The 16,804-nt window shown below is 37.9% G+C and overlaps 1 protein-coding gene across 1 annotated transcript in view; it reads left to right on the forward strand.

Moving 5' to 3' along the window:
* Positions 1-16,804, forward strand: part of ALK (ALK receptor tyrosine kinase) — a 324,766-nt gene that overhangs the window by 216,870 nt on the left and 91,092 nt on the right. The gene's annotated exons all lie outside the window — the stretch shown is intronic.

A 16,804-nucleotide genomic window follows, 5' to 3' on the forward strand; every position in this document is an offset into this window, starting at 1 on the left:
GTGGCATGTCAGCAAAGAATGTTATTACTTACAGCATTTAACACATTACCTTTTGTCAATTTTATTTATTTGGAGTACTGCTGAATTGAGCTGCATGTCCTTCTTTTCAACCTATCTAGGACAGGGAAATCTGCTGGAGAATGTACATTATTTTGGTTATTTATGTTGCTGTCCACAAAGGCTAGTTGTATTAAGGGGTTTATTGCACTGTCCGTACATAACAGTGATCTCTAAGCTCCAACAAGGAACACCCTGACATTGTACTGAAAGCGCGAGGCATGTTCAGACAGAATGCGCTCATTCTGCTGCTGATGTACGGAATGTGTCTTGGTATCTCTCTAAGAATGAAAAGAAAGATTTTCAATTCCCCAAAACAAAAAAGTGAATGGGACAGAAGTCATTCAAATCCATAGTGCTTTGGGAATTTGTTGCAACAAATTTAATGACAGACTACAGGAGATACTCAGCTCCCTTGAAGAAGGTATATGAATTCTTCTCTTGGGAGGGCTTGAAGGAGAACTGTAGGTGACCGACAGTCAGCTGAGTGAAAGGATAATGTTGGCTGAGTGAGCTTATACCAATACTGGGCACTGTTCTGCAGATGACAGATGTCAGTCGCTCATGCTATTAAGATACATTGCAAGCAAAAGAAGGAGCAAATCTCCCATTTTTTTTACAGATTTGTAGCAATTGGCTACTCCCCTGCTCTGCATACAGGACACAGTTTATAAATAATACCACCTACCACCAGGGAATAAAATCACTTGTTCTTTTTGCATTTGGTTGAAACCGCTAAGCCTTTTGTGCACAGCTGAAGATGTAGTACTGTGTCCTTTTACGATGAGCAGCCAAGGGTGGCACCTTAGGCTTAGAGAAAATACGGAAAGCAATAAGAAAAGATTAATCTAAATCTAATTTTTCTGCAGCTGTTAGAAGCCTTTGGGCAGCTTAGCTACTTGGATTTCTTAATGTCACTGAAGCACCTAAAAATTGGGTGAATTTGGGGAAGAAACATCTAAGAAACAGTAACAAGCCCACAGCCTAATTTTTCTAAGCTTTTGAAGACCATATACACAATTTAAAAATAAATAAAGGTGCATAGACAATCTTAGGAAATTAGGCTACTATTTCCATAGATGGGTGCAGGTTTGGATCTAAATTAGTTGCCAGCAGGGGCTTGAAGAAGGTATAAGTTTGAGGTTGGGATTTGCTTTTGATCATTGGGAATTCTATTTTTTGAGTTCTTTAATCATGAAAAAGATGGGACTTTTACTGCATTTGAACTGAAAAAAATAACAGCCTATTTGGGATTAAATGAAGAATTAAAATTAGAAAAAAAATATTCAGATGCTGGTAAAATTCTGCAATTTTTTAAATTCTAAATTTAAAAAATTAAAAATTCTAGATTCATATCCCATCTAAATAAAATTTGTTGAGTTGAAACATAACTCTGTCATCACAATGTCTTAATTGTGCTCCACAATTTCCCTTCTTCATTCAACAGTGCAGCAGATTAGAAAATCGAAGTGTTTTGTCACTTGAATATCTTCACATTTCCTGGTTCCCATCATATAATCAGTCTTGACTGGGTTAGCTTGAGAGAAGAAAGGAAAGCCCTTACAAATTGAGGGGTTTAATTTGGTTTGGGTTGGTCTTTTTGGGGGGAGGGGTTGGTTTGTGGTTTTTTTTTTTTTTTAAATACTCAGGATTGGCCAAAACTGTAATTGGTGCATCTCTTATCCTTGCTGTAGTTCACCACCACTGTTCTTCTCATGCACTCCATCGTCCGGCTTTAATTCTTTAAGGGCTGCTTAGCATTTCGCATGAGCTAAGTCCTTTTTATTTTTTTTCCCCCCCACAAAGTTTTCCTGAACCATAGAATTAGATTCTAATCAGAAAGTCCCTACAGTCAATAGAAAGGCTGCTTGGACTTCTATAGTATAGGTTTTGGATGAGGACAGTTAACAGTCATTGCCCATCATCCTACAGCCAATTGACTTTCAATTACTGTCTTAAATGTGAAGCAGATTGTTTTTGTCAGTGTGTAAAACCTAAACTATTGATTGTCTAATTTTCTTTCTTACAATTTACTGTTTAAATAAGTGCAGTATCCAAAGTAAAAAAAAATACAAATTGCAGAGAAGTAATATATTAATTTAATAATGTCAGTTAAGAATTTGTTCCTTCTACAAGTAAAGTAATTGGTACAGTGGCATTTTATAGTTGATGGTAATTTCTAGTAATAAAAATAGAGTTCATTTCCTAAGTAATGTATCGACTTATTAATGATATTTAATGGGTTTCTTACTGATTTTTATTGCAGTTGTAAATTAATTAATTTGCTAACTAATTTCCAAAAGTCTTAATTAAAAGTACTTAATAGTAAGCACAAGTAATTGACAAGACATTGTTTTACTTAGCAGTGTTCAATTTACCAATTCTAAGTAACTTTTTAAGTAAGGGGAGTGGAGATCAAATGCTTCTAAAACATGTTAAAGGTTTAATGATGCTCTGAGGCTGTTGAAAACAGTTATTTCAGACACTCACCCTGTCCAACAGGAAGCACTTAGCTTTCAAGTTTTCAAGCTCAGTAAGCAACATAAAAAACATATTTATTTTTGACTATGTGTTGTTGATTAAGTTAATGCTTCTGTCCACTCAGCAATAGCTTTTTTCAGTAAATACTTGAAAGCACATAGAAATACACTCATTACCTTCAGAGCCGGTAAGTAGTTAGTTCTGTAACAATCTCATGGTTATAATACGTATGCAAATTTCTGAAAGTTGAAGCTAAGGTTGTACTAAAAGCAAAATCCTTGATCCAAAGCAGAGGACCTCTCAAGAAGGGAAAAATTTTGAAGACCTGAAAGTGATTTTGCTGGAAAAAGAGATAGGGAAGAGTAAGAATATGGACTTGCAACATGTATGAAGAAATATGAGCAACTGACATAAAATTTTTCATGATTCTGTTTGATAAATAGTCTAGCAACAGATTTATGAATCAACTGCAGAAAATCAATAAGGGCTTTCTCCAAACAGGATTACTTATGTATCTGAATCATTACTAAAATGATGGTTTTGTGTATTCAGACAAAACACGAATATGTATCATTTCAGTTTTCCCACATCTGCTCACTTTCTGCAGTTTGTCTTATAAATTAATTTGCTGACGGGATGTCGTGGTTAACTGAACTTAATGAAATACCAGTGAGCCCCTTTTTGAAAACGAGTTCTTGATGCTTCCTACTAGAAAATTGCCTAGAAAAGTTAACCTCTTCCAAACCGAGAACTGAAATAGTATCAATGTATCCAATAGAATCATAGAATGGCCTAGGTTGGAAGGGACCGCAAAAAAACATCTGGTCCAGCCTTTCCTGGGAGAGGGAACCTAAGTGAAGATTATCTAGCACCCTGACCAGCTGCATCTTGAAGACCTCCAGTGATGGAGACTCCACCACGTCCCTGGGGAGGTTGTTCCAGTGATTGATTGTTCTCATTGTAAAAAATTTAAACACAGGTTTTTAAGTGTTCCACTTAGTCTCACATGACACACTTACAGCTAATTTAGATATTAATCATTAATTTATAAAAAATGTTGTATAACTTTTAAGTAAGTTTGACTTGAGTAAAATTGCAAGATGTTTACAGAAGATTTATGGAGCAACTAAATTGTGTCAATTTTTTTTTTAATTAATTATTTGCTTAGTTGTAATTATGGAACAGTGGAGAGGAGACATGCACCTTCAGTGGAACCAACTGTGTCATCTTATATGGTCTGGAGCTCTACTGCTGCCCTGAAATTCAGGGGAACAGGTGAACAGAACCATGAGCACAGTCAGTATTGTGCCGTTGTTATAAAACTGAAAAATAGACATAATTGAAAAAAAAAAAATAGTCTTACCTTTCAGAAGTAGTTGTGTCTATTTGAGGTTTAGGACCAACATTTACCGTAATACTTACTTGGCCTATCCAGGTAATTTTTATGTAAAGGAAGCTGGAGAATTTCCTTTGGCATTAAAGCCATGGTTAAGGAGCTTACCAAGCCAGAGGATAGATCCAGAGTTAATTGAAGTCAATGGGAATTATTCAGTATGTTTGGATGAAGTTCTGAGTATCCTTCATCTAAAAAAAAATAATTTGGCAGATTGGCTGCATTTTCCTTGGAGTGGCCTATGCTATTTATACAGTTCCACTGCGCTGGTTTTCCTGTGGATCTAATTTCACTAAGTAGGCATTTGGAAAAGCCTTACTATTTTAAGAATGTTTGCCTCCAAACCTTCCTCCCCATTCACCTCTGCTTCCCCATGAGGTATGACTGATTATTCTGACTTCAGGTTGTGTGCCAAAAACCATCTCTAACTTGCTAGTGTTTTAATCCTGTAGGGATCTTGTGTTGGAGAAAAAACTGCTTTACAGATGAGTGTGGTGGCTGTAGTAAAGTTAAATCATTTTAAGGTAATTCCAAAGTGAAAATTATTTCACTTGTGGTTTGTGCCCATTTAAGTAAAATAAATTTAATGCACTTGTTATGGGCCTTATCTTTGTTTTCATTTTTCATTTTCATCTTTTTTAAATTGTTATAGTAACCCTAGGAATAAAAAATTAAGCAAATTTAGTCTTAATATTGCTTCTAGAAAAGGCACTGTAACTCAATTAGTGGTAAAGAAGCTTCTTACAGTAATGAATTAGTGATTATGCATTTCTGTTGCTGACTGTGAACACCTACTTTTTGTGGAGCCAAATTTAGACAGTGATGATTATGTTAAATAATTTAATCTATTTAGAACATTAGAGTACTCACCAAAGGGGGGGTAACGAACCTGAATATCTGGAGCATTTTTCTTTCATAGGTCTGTCATGCCAGTATGTTGGTGAATGGGACCTTGTTTTCTGTTGTTTTATTTAGTAATCAACTCATGATGTATTTGTTTTTGTAAGATATGAGGAGGGAGGTATAAAGAAATGTTTTAGGTGGTGTAATAACGCTGGTAAAATTGGCCTTTAAAATTGATGCATTCATACAGAAGGCAGAAAGGCTAGAATCTGCCACGGCAGGACCGAAGTTGGGTGTTTCTTAGACAAAGTTACTGTCTTACCAGAGTGGGCAGGTTCATCTCTAATTCAAAAAGGTCGGGTGATTTGCGTTAAGAAACAGAATTGAGAAATCTCAGCCTTTAAAATCCGAGCTTTAATAATCAAAAGAGAAGGGCCTGCTCATAAGAGGTATTGGTAACTGCTTGAGAGACACTGCAAATCCCTCAGTTCCCCTGCAAATGTTGGCAGTTGTGGGTCTTAAGTACTTTTTAACACCTTGAAGAATTGGCCAATACATTATCTTTTTAATGCTGTATATGATTTTTATCCTGACCTTCTCCCTTAATTAAGGCTTATTTCAACAGGGGAGCCATTGATTCAGTGAAAGAAAATGAACTCTGTAATCTGCTTTCCCCAAATTGAACTTATTTTTATTACTATTAATTGCTGCCACTTAGTTCTTGTGATGTTTTAACTGCTTGGATTTATTGAAACAATCGTAGGATTCACTGTTATCACTTGAGAAATGGGGAGGACAATGATGATTTACAGATGACCCTATGATTTTAAACCAGTATTACTCCAGATTTGAAGATTTATGCAAGCTGATTCCATTGTGTAAGTAGATGACAGTCTCTCTCTTCCTTTTTCTCTCCATAATAAAACCTTACATTTTCGAAAGACTGCTAGCCTGTAACAGAGGGAATGCAGAACCTTGATTTTGCTAAAACAAAGTCAGGGGTAGTTTTACTCTGAGTTTTGTTTTGTATAGAACCATGAAGTTCCTTGTTAGCTGTAGGAAAGGTTTTTGATTTAAACAGGACTGAAGTTTGAAGATGTTAAGACCTGGCTATGCAACTTGATTCATGTTTGTGAAGAATTACAGTGGTCTTTGAGAAGAGGTGAGAGACAGCAGGGAAGCTTAGAAAGGCAGAACAGAAGAGGGAGATGATCAAGCACAAAGGATAGGAGTCAGACTGCATGAGCAAAAGAATAAATGAGAGATGGCAATAAACCAGCAACACTGAAAACAAATAACAGGATATCAGGCAGGAATAATTGGTCTAGATAGTGGAAATGATTAAAGAGTTTGACCAGTTAGAAAGTGATTGGAATAAACATTTGCAATCCAATTAATTAACTAGAGCAATCAAACTTAATCAGATAGCCACTCAATCAACCAGACTGAACTAACTAGATGGGTAATCTGTTGAACCGGCAATGAAACCAAGTGAGACTGAGGGAAATTCAGCAAATTGTGAAAATTGAATGAAATGCAAAAGGATTAATCAATTAACATTTAAAATTATCAAATGCAAAGATAAATATGTGGGATGTTCGAGTGGAAGCTAGTCCCTTTTTCTGGCATTACTCACCAGAGCCTGAGTGGCATTGACGAGTAAAATAATTTTTGGAAGATGAAGAAAAAGAATGAGGAGAAGATGGGACAAGAAGGAAAGATTATTTTCTGTGTGTGCTTCCAGGTTGTAGAAGACAAAATAATGTCAGCAGCAAAAACCTTATTTTTTTAAAAGCCTGCATAAGTGTCATACATATCAACACTGGATTCTGAGGTACCACTGCTCTGTAGTGGTGCAACGCAAACAAGATGGAGAAAAGGCATAATTCCTCCTCTTTACCACAGTGAAGAGTTCTTCAGATTTTGGCTCAGGGCACTGTTATACCTTGAGGCTTATCTCCTGAAGTATTCAAGTTCAGCTTGTTTTCTGTGTGTGAGACGTCTCATTGCAAATCTGCCCCAGTCTTGCTATAAGACCCTCTCTAGCTCTTCCTTTTCTTGTCCAAAACCTTCCTCTCTTTGCCTCAGGGAGCCCTGCTTGCTTTGCCCTGCTGTTCTGTTTCTGCATGGTCCACTGCAGCCAGCTTTCTTAGCAAACCAATTGCTGCACCAAACGACAGACATTGTTTAATAATTCTGCACTGTAACTAGTATGGGAGAGGTGTAGCACGTTGGAGCCAGCAATGATGGATACAGTGAAGTAGACACTCTGCAACAGAGCAACTGAAACCAAAAAGCCTCAACCTTGTAATTCCAAATCAAATCCATAATACATAAATAGAATTGCCAACTGACTAAACCAGATGCATTGATTTTTCCCCTGAAAAATTTAAGAATCTGTAACGGGGGATGAAATTTTTCTGAAAAGGAGTGCACACCCTTTCAAAAAATGAGACTCCTTTATGCTGTATTTGGAAATGCACAACCAGTAGCTGCACACCAGAATCTCAGTCAGTATCATTAAACCTGCATGTTGTGATTCTTTTACTTCGAAGTCATGAAAAACGAGGGGAAAGAGAGGAACTTTCAAAAGCTGCCAAGTAACTTAGGAGCACAAATTAATGGGAACTGTGCTCCCCCAGGAGTTTTCAGAAATGCCATCATTACTGAATTGCACCGAGGCATGCCTTCCACCTGCGAGGATGAGAAAGGACAGGCTGTGCACTGTGCTTCCATGGAGGCAGTTTTACGGAGTACCTCCATAAATGAGGCATACAGGGCTTTTATGAATTGAGCCTTTGAAAGCCCTGCTAGTAAGGCATATTGATCCAGAAGTCACACACGGATGGCAAGATCTTAAATTGCCAGTCAAGTTTTATTACACGAAAGAAATTTTAAGAATACTTTTTTCTCCCCCCTCTTCTTTAAATGATTGCCAGATGAAGTGCTGAAGTTTTGTACAACTGGGAGATCGCAAGCACTTAAATGAGTCAGCTGGACTCTGGGTCTGGTTCCAGATTGAAGTGTATTGTTCGTGGGGCATGATTGATGGGGTATCAGCAAATTTGTAAGCAAAATAAGAGGTTTGGGAATGTTTTTTGGATCTACAAGGAAATATCATTTAGTCAATTCTTACATGAAACATTTATCACGTTCCAAAAATAATAGCAATGGTGGATTTTTCATTTTATGTGAATAGAGATGAACAAAGCAACTATTTTGATACCTAAAAACTTTGAGGGTTGAGAGGCAATCTGTCTGGTTCTGTGAGATGATGGTTTGCGGCATACTGGGATCTAAGCTGTTGTGGTTGATTTGTGCAAGCCGCAATCTAGAGTAAATGATTTTGCGGAGACTACAACAGTGAATATTCCATGCACTTAAGCCTGAATTATGTATTGGATTTTTAAGACGTCATTTAGAGCTGTAAGCAACAACTGCATAAATCTAGCATCATGTTATGCAGTACAAAAAAAGATGAATATGAAAAGGATGAAATTTCAATATTTCTTTAACAATATCACCATTGCTATTGATTTATAGAAAGTCACTGTTGATTCTTTAAGCACCTCATGGAATAACAGTGTATGTTCATGTGTTTATGAACATACGTTAATGAAACCATAACAAAAAGAAAGCAATCACTCTAAGATTAGAAACACTAAGTGTAAAGTTTTGACAACATTATTAACTCAACAGGCAATTTTATTGTACACATCAGTAACAAAACAGTAGTAAAGTGACTCACCTGTCCACAAAAATTGCCAAGACAGCAAAGTAACCGAAGTGTTTACTGCATGCGAGCTGTTTCCCAAAGTAAAAGAAGTGAGTAACTATGAAGTTACTTGGGTGGAGCTTCTGCTAGTGAAAGTTGTAAAGCACGTTGCGCATCATCCCGTTAATTGTTGGAGCTTTGACTACTTGCATCAGCTGAAGATCTGTCCCTATATATTTATCAAAGCTTTTGAGAAAGGAAGAGCCTAGCAAGAAGTCTGGTAGGAACATCGCTGATTTGGACTTCAGTTTCTTTGTCATTGCTGGGCTCTTCACAGCCAACAGAAAAGTTTGGTTTGGAAAACAGAAGAGTTAGGTTTAAGTTGTAGCTGTTCTTTCATTGTAGGTAAGGGAGGCTGGAGCTGACGCTTAGTGTTCGCAATGATACGTATTACTATAAACTGACATGGATTTTTAAAAAATTGGATTGCAAAATATATTTTGTACAAAGTATACTTTCTAAAAATATAACTTGCAAGTGATTAAGACAAATGAGAAATGCAAAATAACTTTTCCTATTGTATGTTGGAAAAAAGTTCTACTCCAAGAGATGTTTGACCTGCTCATCTTTGCAGAGAGTGCTTTGCAGTGGTCTTCCATGCTTATGGTGTTTGTCTTCTGTTTCTTCTAATTTCATCTTTGGAGCACCTCCAACTTCCTCTGCTCCCAAGTGAAATCAGGCAATTTCTCTTATTTGGATAAACCTATTCCTTCTCTTTCCCTTTAGTCATAAAACATTCCTGCCTATCTAATCTCATTACTAAACCTGTAGAGCAATTACTACTCCATTATAAGTTTATATTGTAGCAAGTAGTCTTCATCTTAATTGTTGATTGGTAGAATGTGAGCTAATTTGTGACTTCATGTAGCTCCCCTTAAATTACAATAAATGTGCTTCTACTTGCTGCTTCTGTTACTAGCAGTACTAGACATCAGCAGTGTGTGTAATGCATTACAGTTGTCTTTCTCAAGTAGAATAGAAGTCAGAGCATTCTCTGTTTCATATTATTTTTGACTTTTCAAGTAAACAGTGCATTCCTTTCCTGGACAATGAGGGTAATTGCCAAAATGAAAACGAAGTGTCATGACCAGGCAGGATGCCACCAAATGGAAGTCAGCCACGCAAAATTACTCTTCCTACACTGCAAGCCCACAGTGATACTGTTCTGCAAATACTATGGAGGAGTTTATTACTGGTTCCATTTATTCATATTGCTATACCATCTCAGAGCAGTACTAATAGGTAAGTCTAGTCTCTGCTGTGCACTGAGTACAAGCAAAGGACAAAGAAATTAGATTGTGAATTCCTTAGCACAAATACAAAAGCAAGCAGCAACAGATGAATAAAGATGACCAAAGCCCTTTGGCCAGGCCACACTGAGTGAGCATTAGATTAGCTGACACCTGGGATGGAATTCGTTGGGAGGAAATGGAAACAATTTTAAATAGCCCTTTCATTGATCTTGGAAATGAGAGAGAAGTAGTGAGTGAACAGAATCAGGCCATGTGTGGCAGCAGCAATAAGCAGCAGTTCACTGGTGGATCTCTAACAAGTTTACATTGAGGGATTTGACTGATGAAACAGGAAAGAGTAGACTTGCTGTCAACTGTGAGTTTTTAGTTAATGCTAGGCTTTGCTTAAGCTGTGACCATGTCGGTATAATTGAGTGCTGTCTCTGGGGACTCCTCTTTAGAAAATTGCACTCGTTCTGAAAGTTACTCGGGCAGAGAGCTTGGTCATGGCAGAGCTTCGCTGTTTGCCTAAGGAATCTTGCTGTACTTGTGTGGGTTTTACTAAGTGCCAAGCATTCACACAGCATGCATACGAAAGGCATTAGATGAAATGAAGACAGTTTCTTTTCCAGTTTACAAAGCCAAGCAATGGACTCTTGTCCCTTTCTCCTTATTTCTTTGTCTTAACAGTGTATGGGAGACCTCTTTTTTAACACATCTACATTCTGCTGATGCAGCTGCTTTTTTTAGCATTTGAACGAAGGCCAGAAAATATTTTCAGTTGATAGCAGACAAAAAAAATCTTCTCCTAAACTCCAACTTGCAAAGCCAATTCCCAAGCAGTTCAGCACAATTCTCAGTCTAGACTCAACTGAACTGTCAGGGAATAAAATCTGTATAATAAACCAGTCATCTAATTCACGACATCACAAGATTCAATCTCCCTAGGCAAGATTTAGTTCAGACATTCAGATGCTTTGTTGTATGAAGTTAGACAAGGTGGTATTCATCTTTTGTGACTTCAGCTATCTGAAAGTTAGGCATCATGTCAAAGCTAGTCTCTAGGGTCCCTCTGTAGTCAACAGAGAGAAAAAGAGGCACTTCAGAGAGCAATTCATTCCACCTTTAACATCATAGCATCATCAGAGTGTCAGAAAGGGGACAATGCTTTGCTTGAAGAATTGTAGGCTGGAATTTCTAACAGAAGTATCCTTTTAAAGCCAGTGGGTGCTTTAATACCTGTAATCTATAAAGTCTGCCCACCAATTCCTCACTTTTGAATGAATAGTGTCAGGCAAGGAATCTTTAACAAACAGATTCTCTATTGAACATCCTCGACACTCACTGGTTAGCATGCTAGATAAATCATTTTATAGTAATTATTTTGCAGGACTTTATTCAGAGTCTGTTAGAATAAACCCTGAAAAAAATTAAATGGCTGTTGAGTGCAAGATTAATAGTGCTATGCAGGAATACTTTACAATATCAGCCATACCAAAACAAGCTTCATTTGTGCAGCTTTCATAGGATGCTTCCAGTCAGACCTAGAAGCCTCTCTGCCCTAAAAACAGAAACACCAGCTGTTCTGGGAAACCTGTGTAAGTTATAAACCAGAAATGTTTACCCTCTGTAGGTATTACATGAATAGGTCTAGAAAAGAAGGTATATTTCTTAAAAACAAACAGTCCTTTCACACAGAAGAACATTCAGATACATAAGTGGTTTGTCAGAAGTAAAGTGGTTGTTGGTAGAAGCAGAGCTACAGCCAAGAGCCTTCTAATGGAGCCCTGTAGATCATATTGCTTTTCTGCATCCTCAGAAAATCACTTACATGTAAAAGCTTTGATTTTTTAAAATTTTTTTTGTTGACCCACATTCCTTTATGGGAGACCTCAATGAAGGCTTTTTGAAAAATCTACTTAAATTGAGTTGCGTTTGGACATCGGATCCCATGCTGCTTTCCAAAGGGTGGTAACAGAACATCCACATTATTTTTTCAGTTACTTCCTTACCAGTAGGTGCAATTTCTCTCTCTTGCATTATCTTGTTTGTTTTTATTACCCTTGTGAATGAGTCTGTCACTTCTGTTTAAGCAGAAGCGGTAACTCAATCCCTTAATAAAGCCTTAAACAACATTGCTTCTAAATGAGGTTAAGATCTATATTATATGCAGCATTTGCCTTGAACCTAAATTCATCCTACTTCTGCAAGGATATCTGGTTATATTTAGGAGTTATCCATTTCAAATCCAGTTCCTAGAGATCATTGAGTTCTAGCCTAAATTTTAACTGACAAGACTTCTAGGCATGATATACCACTAAGAATCATGTCAGGGAATTTCTGTTCCATTATGTTAGTATAATCAATGTTTCTTCTTTATGAGGAAAGTTTTAAAGAATTATTTTTTTTCTGAACAGAAAATTGTACCGAGTGTGGAGGTTTTTGTTATATGTGCATTGTGTTTTAATAATTTTAAATACTATTCTGCAAAAAAGCTATACATAAACATTCCCTTTTATCTCCATCTTTGATTTAAAGAAGGGTCTCTCTTGTGCAGTTCTAAATTGAGACAGAATTTTCTCTGAACTCGAGCACACTTGCAGTTGCTCTTTTCCATTCTCCTTGTTTTCGAAGTATGTTTGACCTGAATATCTCAGATAAAGACCAAGCTGTGTTTACGAATTTTCCCAAAGCTGCAAGGTGATGGGACTTAGCAGCCTGATGTTCCACATTATGCCCCCTTATAAAAAGGGAAAGGGAAATACTCCCTCTTCCATAAATTGCTTTGCATGGAATAGTAAGAATATTATCATGTATCAGAATTATCTCATGTATTAGAATGACATTTTTTAAAAGTGACTAGAGCACAGCCACTGAGTTGTTCCTCTAACTTGTAGCACCGCTGTATTGTGGCTTTGCTCTTCTAGTCTATAAACAGATGACAAGAGTCTGTAAGATGTTTTAATGCAGCCCAGAGAGCAGCACTGAAAATCAGACAGGTTAACATAAAATCCTTGAGTAGGTAAGAGCTGTTGTTCTGGTCTCACCTGTCTGATTTTGCCTGAAATAAATTAGGGAGTACTTGCACGTGCTGCTTCATCAGCAGATCAGGAGAGAAAGCAGTCCTGAACAGATGGAGTCAATAACTTCTCCTGCCAATGCAGCTGGACAAGGGTGTCTGCCTGCAACCAAAGGGACTTACCTGTACCACAGCTACAAATAACTCCAGGATCTCATTACAGTCCAGTTTAACTCATTAGTGTTGACAACTGTGAGCAGAAGTGTTGCTGCTAAGGCTAGAGCCTTGCGCTGCCTGGGATTTGTGGAGAGGAATACCTTCACCTTGTGAATTTGGGACTGTTTAATTGAAAGTCCTTGGGGTCTGTTGACTCATGGAGAGTAACATCTATAGAAAAGCATAAGAGAGGGACTTTGCCTTGTTTGCAGTAGTCGGGCCAAATACTTAGAACAGATCTCAGGGCCCTTCTATGGCATTTCTTCCTGCAGTTTCTTCAAGTAGCACATCTGTATTGCACTGAGTATCAGCAGAACTCAGAGATGGGCATTTCTTGAAAGCACCTTTTTGGAGAAATAAATCACATTTCTAAAGCATCTCTCCACCTTCAAATGTGTGTCCACTGAAAAGAAGCTCGGGTCCAGACTGGGTGCTGGTAGGTTTCTATTGCTATTTTTCACTACAATGAAAAGCAATTTCCACTTGAATTTTGGAAATCTGAGCAGTTGTAATACTATCAAGTACTCCAGTGACAAAATCTGGAAGTAATTTTGGTCAGAAATTGAAAGTCTCTGTTCATAATCTCATCCTAAAGCTGTAATAGATACTCAGTGCTTCACCTATGGAAAATTTAATAACTTAGCATCAAAAATTGTTTGACACCACATATACATTGCTGAGTGAAGTTAGTGATTTATAACATTGCATGTGAGATGTATCTAATTTACTGCATTAATCAGTGAATGCCAAATCAGTTTGCAGATTGCATGTAGATCGGTTTAATCTGTCACCTTAATTGTCAGTGAAATTTTTAATGTTGAGTTTACATTAGCTGTTTTCCATACAGCTTCTCCCTGAGAAAGCAATAGGAGTGTAGTACCTCTGTAGTGCTCACGTGCAACTATGCGAGCTTTGTGGGGTTTTTCTCACTACTCTCCAAATCTGAGGTTCCCTCAGTTTAATCTGTCTTTTGCTAATATTTGCACGTTTTAATACATGCCAAATGGAGAGAATGTAATCAGTCCTGTCAGTGCTAACAGGTTAAAAACTCGTCTCTTCGGTGCACCGAGTGAGTAGATTTCAGGGGACAGGACCAAGCTGAAATGACCCAGGACTTCCTCAGTCAGATGCTGCATTAGCATGTGGTAATGATTCAAGTGATTCTGTCATCCTCCGTGCTTATGATTAGCATTTAGTGATGTACTCAGTATAGCCTTTCACTTCGGAGCCTGCATGCGTTACACAAGGGTAAGCAGCATCTCCATTTCTATTCTAGGTTTGTTAAAAATGCAACTTAGTGGGACAGAGCTAGTAAAAATCCTAGTCAAACTTAGTGTTTTGACAAAAAAAAAAAGTAAGGGAAGAAACTAAATTTTAACACCTTTTCCCTGGACTTTAGGTTTTTTTATTTGAAACTATGTTAAAAGGCATAAAGGAAGGATGAAATATCTGAAATGAAATAAATTTTGAACAATAACAAGTTTCCTTGTTGGAAAGCTAACCAATATTTTATTTCAGGTCAAATAAAATCTTTTGGAGTAATGCTGAGCAAACATTTTTCTTCTGCAGGGGACATTTTCATTTTATATAGCTCTTAAAAATGAGATTATTTTTTTTTTCTGTGCAAACAAAAATATACTATTCATATAGTGCTAGTTCTAAACAAAAGCAAGGCCACATATTCCTCACAAAGTGTTATTTCTTTCTGTCATGGACAGTGAGGTGGAAGCTTGAAGAAGTGAGGAGACTTATCCGAGGTCACAACGTAAAAGGCAATTTGGAAATCCTGACTGTCAGATTCCTCATTTGATAGGCAGCATTTCTGAAGGTGGTTTGCTAGCAATTCAAGGCCCCTGCACACACAAATAGAGTGCTGGTTTGAAGTGCCTCAAAAAATGATGCAGGGCTGCTGCGTTTTGGCTGTTTGGTGCTCAGTCCTTGGGTATTTCACTCTTTCTTCCTTTTGTCGGGTATTGGGAAAAGGATGCCAGGCTTTTTATTTCCGAGAATACCCTGGATGAGCTGGTAACTTGGTCTACCTGGAAGAGGCCTAGTGACTGCTGTGCAATACCTTTCACTTCTACTTTTTGCTAGTGGAGACAAAGTAAGTTGTCCAGAGACCTTCTCGGCAGGATTCTCAGTGGACTCAGCAGGAGAGGGAGGTAAAATGGACGTAGGACAGATGAGTTCTCGTAGTGCAGAGAAAACTTGAACTGCTACTGTCTGTGTTGAAAATGTTTCACACACGGGGGGCAATAATTTGTATTTGCCACCCTATCTTTGCCAGGTCTTAGTTGGCTTAGCTGTCCTACTGTCACCAAAATTTGGGAATAAAGAAAACTCCTTAACACCAATTTAGCATTAAGAAGCAGGCATTTCCTTTTATTGCAGTGCTCGCTGTCAGGAGGATAGTTCCTTTAATCAGGCACATTTAACGCTGGTTCTCTTGTCATATTTATACGCAAATGTCACAAACATTATAAAGTGGTACGCTCCCCGTCACAATAATTGGTTCATATTTCTTCGCCTAGTATGCAAACTAGAACGCATGCTCAGTTCCTTTCTCCACCTCTATCTTTTGAGTAGGTGGTATAATTTGGGTAGGGGGCTGATGGGTTGGTGGTCGTGGGGACCCTGGCCCAAATTACCTTTCCCCTCGTTTCTCAATACTTCCGTGTTGGTAATTGTTCTCTATATGCCTCAGGAAGATAAGGATGCTGCTGGAGGCAATTAGTGACCTCCCTTTCTGAAAAGTATGTACATAAGGGCCTTGAAGTGTCTTGTAGCTCCTCCTTTTTACCATGATGTGTAGCAGGTGCTCATTCTAAGAATTGTTAGCCTTCTACCTAAAGTAACAATGAATAGTTTCTTATCACATATAATATAAGTAGGCCTTTGTTACATGCCTATCTTTTTGGCTACACTAACGCTCTGCTGAAAACCTTTCAGAGAATGCAGCGGCTGTTGCCCATAAAGACCTGCCTGCCATGGACGCGGAGGCCTCAGCTTTCTGGTTATCTTACTGCCTGTGGGACAGTGGATCATTGATTTTATCCATATTAGATGCTAGGGCAAGGCACTTTTATCATATTTGTGATACCTTGTTGATAGACCATTTAAAATTATATTGCTCACTAAAAAGCAGCGGTGATTACCTGTAGGATGGGAAAGAAGGGCATGGTCAAAGAAGAGTTGAGAGCCTTTTCTGTAACTACTGCTGCATAAAAGTCCTACTGCTGTTTATCGAGAATTCCTGGAAAAGGAGGCAAGTAATTTTTTCCTGGTTTAAGTACAAATTCCAGGGCAGTTGATTTTGTTGCTAGTATTTCACTAAACTTTCTGAATGTAGATTCCCTGTGCACTATAGTTTACATTCCAGGCTTTGAGGTACTGCAGTGATGTGAGTAGTTGGCCAGTGACATTCATTATAGCTGGTGAACTGCATCCACATCCCATTAAGTTAAAGCCCCAGGAGGGCTGGAAGTCAGGTACTTTAACTGTTCTCTTTGTAAAAAATATATAGCGGGTATCTAACACCTTTGCACTCGGTATAACTTAACTATACCATGGAGAGGAGCATGGACAGCCTAGGATAAATGGGAGTACAAGTAGAGAGCAACCAGTGGATCACAGTAAAAAACAGGAAGAGTTTGTGTTCCCTAAGATGGCTGACTTCCCTAAGATGGCTGACCTCCCCAAGATGGCTGCTGCTCAGAGAGAAGGCTTGATGAAATGCATATGAAAATTAATGTTAATCATAATTTGGTCTTTTAAATTGATACTTCAAG

This window comes from Grus americana, chromosome 3, assembly GCF_028858705.1.
Source record: "Grus americana isolate bGruAme1 chromosome 3, bGruAme1.mat, whole genome shotgun sequence".
Taxonomy (NCBI): Eukaryota; Metazoa; Chordata; class Aves; order Gruiformes; family Gruidae; genus Grus; species Grus americana.